Genomic DNA, 8,731 nt, shown 5'->3' with positions numbered 1-8,731 from the left:
ATTTTCTATTTATATTTTGGAATTTAGCTTGTTAGTTTCCTAGTAAAGTTTACAAATATCTCTGAAACCATGTGAAAACTTAGCATTTGTTTCCTTTACTTGAGAGACTAAACTGATGGAAAATTTCAGTTTTGAGACAGTTTTCATCAGTTTGAGAGACTAAACTAATGGAAAGTTTTGATGTCTAGAGCAGACAAACTACTAATTTACTTGGGTTTTGGTTACCTGTTTTGAAGTTTGATTTGTTTTGGTTTTTATTTTAGTCATGAATGGAAAAGGCAGCCACATTAATTAAATTTTTACATATTTCATATTTATGCAATTATCTAGAGCTTACTGATTTAAAAAGCTGACTGCTCCTGTCTTCTACCCTTCATGGGTTTTTTCTGTCATGATTTTTCCACTCTGGACCATCAATTTCCACCGTGAAACGTTTTCCATCTTGTCTTTAAAACAAGAATACACCTGCTGCAGACAAAGTACCTTTGCTTTGACTTCAGTGACATGTTTTATTCTGCTCTCTAAATGGCCATTCTCGAGGTTTGTCTACTGATTAACACAAAATGCATCTTTCATGTGCTGTTAAGAAAAAATAATGAGGGAGGAGTAATAGATGAGTTTCCTGCCTTTCCACAGACACTACATGCCCTATTATTGGCACTATCGTGGCAGAAGCCCACCAGGAATAAAAGAAATATGGCAGACACGAATTCCTTGCCTTTCAACGGGAAATGCTTTGTCCGTAATTTGCACGTACCATGACTGTCCTGTATTGGATTACACCGTTCTGGTGTTTCTAAAGCACATTTTAATGGGGAGCGCATGGCACAGACATTCTCAGAAGTCAGCGTGATGTTGCGCATCTGCACCCCACAAAATTAATCGCAGCTTTAACCAAGACCAATGCATGTGTGTCTACTATCTTTTCTTTAGGAGACGCTTCCTTGAGGAACGTAGAGCGACTGAATTTCGTTCCTCACTTTCTCGACTGCTGCCTACTCTTCACGCCTTCTCTCCCCGCTGGCTGTAGCGTCTCGCAGCCCTGGCTGTGCCGGTGGGAGGCAGGGGGAGCCCGGGAGCAGCGGCGGCGGCCCGGCCCGGCGGCGGCGAGCCCGGCAGCAGGCGGGGTCCGCGCCCGCCCGCCCGCGCTGACGTCAGGAAACTTTCGGGGCGGCCGTGGCCGGAGCGGGCGCCGGGAGCGGCGCGGAGAGGCGGCGGGACGGGCTGCTCCATCCCCCGGCAGGTACGCGGCGCTCCGCGCCCGGCGGCACCGCGGGGCCCCGCGCCGGGACAGCCCCCGTCCCGCGGCAGCGCCTGCCCCGCGGCGCTGGGGGGCGGCCGGCAGCGGCCGAGGCGCGGAGGGAAGGAGGGACGGGGGTCTGGGCGCCTGTTGTTCGCCGCGGCGGCTGCGCTGCCCCGGGCCTCGCCGCCCCGCTCTGCCGTCGGCGGGCAACTTGGCAGGGGCGGGCGGAGCTCGGCGCGGGGCCCGCGGTTCTTCGGCGGGGCGAGCGGAGCGGGGCTGGCGCCGGGGCAGCCCCTCGCTCCCGCGGGTCCCGCCTCACCTGCGCGGCCGTGCCGCTCCCGGGGACAGCGGCTTGCTCCGGCACCCGCACGGACCCCGGCTCGGACACCCGGGCAGGGCTTTTTCAATTTCAAACAGCTGCGAATAATGAGATGCCTTTCATTCGGGGTTGGGTTTTTTGCCCGTTGTAAGTACAGTAAAGCCTTTATCCGAGACGAGGTTTTGTTTTCCTCGTGAGGCTCCGCCGTGGCAGCCCGGCGGTGCTGGGCGGCAGCCGAGCTCGCCGCTGGGGCTGCTGAGCGCTCAGTTGTACAAGGGAGGATCTTCGGCTCGTAACCAAACCCAAACCACCAAGTTAATTTTAACTCCGCGTGTGTCGGGGAGGGTGGAGTGCTGGAGAAGTTTGCTGGATCATCATGCGAATAGAGAGAAATCTGAGCAAGAATTGCAGGTTCTTGGAGTCAGGGAAGGAGATTGAGGGAGAAATTCTCAGTTGAAGAGGGTCTAAAAGTTGTATGACAGTCGGAGGAACGTGCAAAAGTATGTTGTTTATTTAATTTCGCTGTCCTTCTCGTTTATTAGGGGGCACATAGAGTCAATCTAAGGCCCGTAAAGGTTAATTGTATTCTTCATGCAAAGGAATTGACATCCTGCCGAAGAAACAGATTTCTGGGGTCTTTTTTTGAATTTAAGACACTTATTAGATTTCTAATTTAAATAGAACATAACTTTTAAACTTTTCCGTTCCTGCAGTTCCATTGCAGTTGCAAGTTCTTAAAAAGTCATCTTTATGGAAAGAAAGTTATCGTAACTAAAAAGATCCCCCCTAATGATCTGGAAAGCAAGGCATAAATGAAGGTGATTATGAAGGTGCTTTGAATGTGCAGAGATTCACATAAAATATTATAGCAATGTATTTGGTTTTTTAAGTGTAAATATAAATAAGCATCTTTGTTTGTGTATTATAAAAATACCTCTCCTTTTAGAAATTATTTTCTGTGATTTTCTTCCCCTTTATGTTAGATGAACACGTAACATGAGTGGTACCTTTCAGTTGTTGTAGGATAATCAGTACTTCAGAGCTACTTAGGATGTCAGTCAAGATAAGACAAAACAATTCAGAAAGGAAAACAATATATCTTTTTTTGAAGGTCAAGTTTCTATTTTTATGGTCATTTCATAATGAACAGTAAGTTTTGCCTCATAGTTATAGATTTACTTGGCTGATTTGTCATACTTGGCAGTAGTATGTCAGGCACAACTTAAAGTATTTGGAGATTATCTACATGAACTTAGAGAAAGAAATGACAAAACAGGAGGGAAATAATTTCATGATTATTAGCCATACACTTTTCTGGGTCGCATTTTAAGTGTATGAACGCGTTAGTGATTATAGATCACTAAAGGCATATGTTTACATGAATGGCCTGAATAAAGAGAGTGATTTAGGGATTAAAAGCCTGGTGTTATGGCACGATGTTAAAGGATGCAAGGGAGAACTTTGGTTTATACTTTCAGCAGAGCTACAGTGGCTGAATATCAACAGGGGGGAAAGGAATCGATATTCAAAGACATATCAACAAAAGGGAACTGTAAATAAGCAGAAACAAGTACAACTCTTGTTGCCTGAGAAGTTAGGATGACATGATTGGGTGTGTCTTGTGAGTGATGAGTACAGAAATTAAAATTATTGCAACAGTGAACTGTGAAGCATTTTAAATCTCATAGGAAATCTCCTGCTACTGGAGGACCAGCAAGGAAGAAGATGTAACAGCAGTGGAAAACAAGAGGAGATATGCAAACTACTGGTTTGTTCTGCCTCCTTAGTCTTTGGAAGCAACTTTGTACCATTTTTGAGGGTTTTTCTAGAGTTCAGTCTACTGTTCTGCAAAACACTCACCCGATTTCAAGTGCCATTCAGTGGCATTTCAGAATTTCCTTTCAAAGCTCATTATAATTTGCTAGTCTATTGCCTGTAGACAAGGTTACATTTTGTGGTTCAATATTAGTGTGTAAACATTGTTTGTAATGTACAATGTTTGTAAACATTGCTGGATGCTCTGAAAGTCATAATCAGGAGACTAACATGGAGCACTGGAGAGATCAAACACAAAAAAGCTGGAATTTGTATTACAGTTACAGAATTAATTTTTCTCTTGATATAGTCCCTCAAGAGTGTATTGCTTAAACATGTCATAAGAACATAATTAGAACTACCAGCTGAATTATTAAAGGTTAGCTTCAGTTTGAACTGGGGAACTGACACAGATTGAAAGAGAACAGAGAGAAACTACATTTTCACTAAATTTTGGTCATACCTAGTGTGGCTTGTGTCAGGATTCTAATTCCGTCATTTTTTTCAAGAGAACATGTAAAACACCGAGAGCTGAAAAGTCCACCAGGTTCTGTTTGAAGGAACTGCAGGTCCCTTAGAAATTTCAGTTATTATCAATGGTGGAATGCATGGCAGAAGATGAGTCTGTTTCCCAAGTACAGTTACAAATACATCAGCGCTTGAGATGAGGCAAAAAAATCACTAGTTCATGACTTAATAGAGTTGTTGCATAAGAATATGCTAATTGGGCACAAATAAACATTTTCCCCATCGCCTTTTTTGCCTTACTGTAATCTGATTTTTGAAGGGATAAGCTCCTTTAGAGACTCAGGTTGTAATCCAGAAAAGAGCAAACAATACCGCCCCTGTTAGAACACACAGTGCCTCTGCATAGCTAATAACAATGTTCTCTTTGCTTCTCTTACCTTCAGAATGTAACTACGCATGCAGATATATCTGTCAATATCTTGGGAAGTAATTTCCCTCCTAGTATCTCTTGAATCCCTGAGATCAGAATGTTGGCTTTGTTCATGCAGGTAGATTTTCTACCTCACTGCCAGTGCTCCAATGAACATTCCCTGTGACTTTACATGCTTCATTAAGCTGTTCTACCAACAGAATGGGTAGCCTTGATCTGGGTTTTACAGTCATGGCCCGTGTTGTTTAGGGCTGGGAGGAAGAAGGAGGTAAGTTTACTCAATTATCTTCATTTTGTGGTCTGTCCTCTGGGCACAGACCTGAATGTAGTAGTGGCATCACTGCTCACCCTTTCAGTCTGATTTGTAGCTGTGGACCTTGTTGTGCAACTCTGTTTGCCCAGGGGCACCTGAACGACTCTGGGAATGGTTGGTTGTAGCTCTTAAGTTTTAAAAATGTTTTTTCTTAAGCATTTTAATGCATTTAAAATGTGTTTTTAAACCTAGGCTGCAGCTCCACTGCACATAATAATCAGACAGTCCTCCCTTAAGGCCCCTTCTTGCTGTATGGTTTCAAAGAACGTTTGTTACACTAAACTGAACATCAAGAGTCCAAAGTGATGTTACCACGGATTTTATCCAGGATTCCAGTAGAGAATTTATCCAGCTGAAAACACATCATGAATTCCCAGGAAAGGAATTCCACTTTCATTCCTCCTCTCCTCTGCCAGTTTAAGCAGATGTTCTTATCACCACGCTAAGAGGGCGCTCCGAATTGAAATATGATTGTTTCATCAGGCTGAAGTGACTTACATCTCTGATGTGTAATTACATATCAGGCAAAGACAGAGAATGTGGAATTTTGTAGCTGAAGGAAACAAACATATTTGTAGAACAGACATCACCTGGGTTTCTGACATCCATCTAAGTAGTTTTCACTGAGGCAAGAAGCAGAACTCAGGTTGTAACACCTGCAGTTTCACACACATAATTGATAATTTGACAAAAAGTACTGGAAAGCCTCTTAGATTAAGGCACTGGATTTCTTTAATTTCTGCAATATTCTTTTCTGTTTTGAAGGGCAGTCATTAAGAAATTCTGTAATTTTAATTCCAGAGTCTGAAGATATTAATCTTATTAATATAATCACTTGGTTACTACTGCGTTTATTTTATGTTGCACCCTAAGCTTGCATATTCTGTTTTTTTTCTGAGAACTGAGCTGTGTTTTCTCCATTTACTATATCACATGGACTTGTAAAGATTCAGCAACATTTGGGCAGCCAGATGTTTTTCTGTGTATTCTGTCAGCAATACCTGATCAACACCCTTGCCTAGCAATGGTGTGTACAAATATAACTTGGTAAACAATTCTCTTAATAATGCATTGATAGGAGACTGCAGCTGGCTCTGTTGATAGAACTAAGGTGAGGGTTTTATTTTTTTTTGGTCATCAGAAATTAGAACAATAATCTATGGAAATTGTTTAGGTATTCTGGTTATTCCTATGCTGTAGAGATATCCTGAGCAGTGCAAGGAAATAACATTTTATGTTAAAAAGTATGGTACTTGTAAGGCAAATCTTTTGGCATTCAAAAGTGTTGTGATGGCTGTTTCTAGCTTGCTTTATTGCTTTGTGGAGAGGGGTACGTGGGTACTCCAGTACTTGGGAATAGATATGGATACAGAAGCCTAATCTCTTCAATCTTCTCATAATTCTCAAAATAACATGAAAGCAGTAAAACTGCATGCAAATTCCTCCTCATTCTTCTCAGATAGAATGGAATAGTTTTTTGAGGATTGTTGAGTTCTCTGGAACATTTAAAGATCTTTAATGTGATTTTTTTTTTCTTTTCCGTTCTTCCTCTGCTCTCTCCATCCCTCCCAGTTTTAATGGGGAAAATTCTTGACCCAAAGGCAAAATGCAGCAGTACCACAGTGTGCAAAGCAGAATCCTGACTAGTACCTATTGTGAAATTTAATACTCTATTCTGTTTCCATTTTTGTTCTTTCCCATGCAGATGTCAGATCTTCAAGTCCTCCTAGGCAGAATGGGATGTTAGGCACTTAAACATTGTGCTTAAACTTCCCAAGTGATCTTCTCTAAATCCCTGCAGCCCTTAAAGGCTTCTTCAGAGATCTCAGCAGTCTGAAGAAAATCATAATTGTTTTCCACTAGGCAAAAGGCTGGGATGAGGTTGGTCCTGCTGTGGGGAAAGATGTCTGGAAGGGAGGTGGTTTCCCATTCTCTCTTTGGTCTTGCAACTCTCCTTGTGGCAGGGGAGAGCTGGTTTCTTCCCAGCTGCAGACTGGGCTGGCACAGCTTTTGAAGGTCTCTTCTGTGCTAGTGCTGGCAACTGATATCTGCTGCCCAACATAATTATTGGTTTTCCTGTGCACAAAGGTACTCCTGATATTAATGAATATATTTTCTCTTTTGTCAGATTGAGAGCCATTTTTTAGGGTGTGTATCTGTGTTTGTACATCTTTTAAAGAAGGTATCTCTTGAAACAGCAGCATTTTGTTCTTAATCTGTTGTGAAATCTTCTGGAACATATTACTGAAGTGAGGTAATGAGCCTAGATAAAGAACTGTGTTCCCAGTAAAATAGATTATTTTTCCTGCTGTCCCATCTCAAAATGCTGTTTGGAACAGCAATCATCTTTGCATGCCAGTTACATTAGGAGTTGTTTAAGAAAGTTTTTTGTGTCCTCAAACCTATTTTTTAACTTTTGTCTAGGCCATCCTTCCAAGTGTCTTGCTCTGCAGATATGTGCAGTCTCTAATGCTTTCTTCCTGCACGCTGTGCTGGCAGCTGAATGCATTCAAAGATCATGAGTCAGGTTCCCTAAAAAAAATCATAAAAATAATGAGATTTAAAATACTGTAGGCTCCTTGTGAGCATTTAGTATTGTTTTCCTTCTTTAAAGCTTTTTCTTTATACAGGTATGTAGATCTTTATTTTGTATTGAAAATATTTTTTTTCACAGAAACTCCAAATTTTAGGACTTGGGTCTTCAAGAAAAAGTTTCTTGTGATGCTTGCCCCACAGCTGAAAATGGTAGCTGATACCTTTTCTCTTTTGTCTGCTTCCTAATTGATAAAGTGCAGAACCATCATTTCCAAAGCAGTGGATGCTTGGGTTTAAAGCTAAACAGTGATTTCATGTTACAGGATATTGTATGGCCATGTCAATACCTGTTTTAGAGTAACTGTAGTTAAGATTACTGTGCGAAGAGTTGTTAAAACAAAGCAAAAAGTGAGAGCTGAAGTGTATATGGTAAATGATGCTGAATCTTTACTTGGGATGGAAAATAGCAGCAGGGGACTGACGATGTAGCCAGCAGCAAGTTTGAGACATTAACCCCCACCATGGTGCCCCTTAATCTGTTTCACATGTGTAACTCTAAAGCAGAAACTACTGTGGATTTGTAAACACAAAGGTCTTTAATGTCTGAGATAAGGACAGTCTTTTTCTTGATTCAAGCAGCCTAAAAATTACATTACTAATTTTGTAAGTTACATGTTGCATTAATATTCAATTTATCATGTTGTGCAAATGGGCGTAGGATGGAAGAAATACTTTTCCAACAAACTGTGCAGCTGGAGCTGGTACTAATTCCCTAATCTTTCTGTGCCATATAGTAATTGCACTTAATTGTTTGCTTTTGCTGTGTTTTATGGTGTGAAATGCAGTATGTCAACACATCTGAACAGGTACATCAGTGTGTATAATGTTAATATTCTTGAAAGAGAGAAACTGGATGAAACAGCTCATGTGTAGCTACCAATGCAGTGCTTCGTACATTTTCTTGTAATCGGAGTTGGTAGCTGTTTTTTTCCTGGTGATGGGTTGGTTTTGTCTTTGCACATGTTTTTGTGTAAGTGGGTGGTAAAGTAAGAGAGGGGCTGGGCCAATGCCCCTGGCTGGGAAAGGGACATGTAAAGTAACATTTTCTTACACAGCCACTTAAAATTGTTAATATGCTAGTGGTTAAAATTCTTGTTAAATTGCTTTTGGTCCTTCTACTTCAGTGGGGCTCTCCACTGCTAATTCTACTTTTTATTCTTTTAAAAGCACATTAGGTTTCTTTGGAGACCAAAGGAACTCACCTAGAAACAATCCAGCTTGTAAAAATGATTCTCCATCTTCCCTCCCATCCCATTCTGTGAGGGGAGTTCTGTTTAGTCCCTAAGGGTTTGAAATTGTACCTAAGAAACCAGCCAGTCTTGGAGAGGGCACTTGGGAACTTCAGTTCCCAGCCTTAGTTCTCTCAGGGCCTATTGCTTTTGCACTGAGACAGCAGAATCTGCAAGCTGTGCTTTAACCTGGCCATCCTGACTAGGTATGAGATATTTATTGTTTTTCTTTCAAAGTTAAGTACATCTCCCAGTGGTCTTGGTTCCAATCCCCGTGTTTTATGGCCGAGGATATTGAATGTAGCTATTAAGCTGTTAG

At 41.8% G+C, this 8,731-nt stretch overlaps 1 protein-coding gene across 7 annotated transcripts in view; it reads left to right on the top strand.

The window, feature by feature from the left end:
* Positions 1–1,172: 1,172 nt before the first annotated feature.
* Positions 1,173–8,731, top strand: part of GULP1 (GULP PTB domain containing engulfment adaptor 1) — a 185,977-nt gene continuing 178,418 nt past the window's right edge. For 5 of the 7 annotated variants that reach the window (XM_014259064.2, XM_088058491.1, XM_088058488.1 and 2 more), the window contains exon 1: positions 1,173–1,243. The gene's annotated coding sequence lies outside the window, so the exon portion shown is untranslated. Of the gene's footprint in view, positions 1,244–3,250; positions 3,331–8,731 lie in introns of all 7 variants that reach the window. The other 2 variants (XM_088058489.1, XM_088058490.1) reach the window with 2 other exon arrangements.

This window comes from Pseudopodoces humilis, chromosome 8, assembly GCF_049639895.1.
Source record: "Pseudopodoces humilis isolate 2021_Gansu_Grassland_sample_001 chromosome 8, ASM4963989v1, whole genome shotgun sequence".
Classification (NCBI taxonomy): Eukaryota; Metazoa; Chordata; class Aves; order Passeriformes; family Paridae; genus Pseudopodoces; species Pseudopodoces humilis.
Note: the sequence above shows the minus strand (reverse complement) of the source record. Positions and strands in the feature narration are given on the sequence as shown.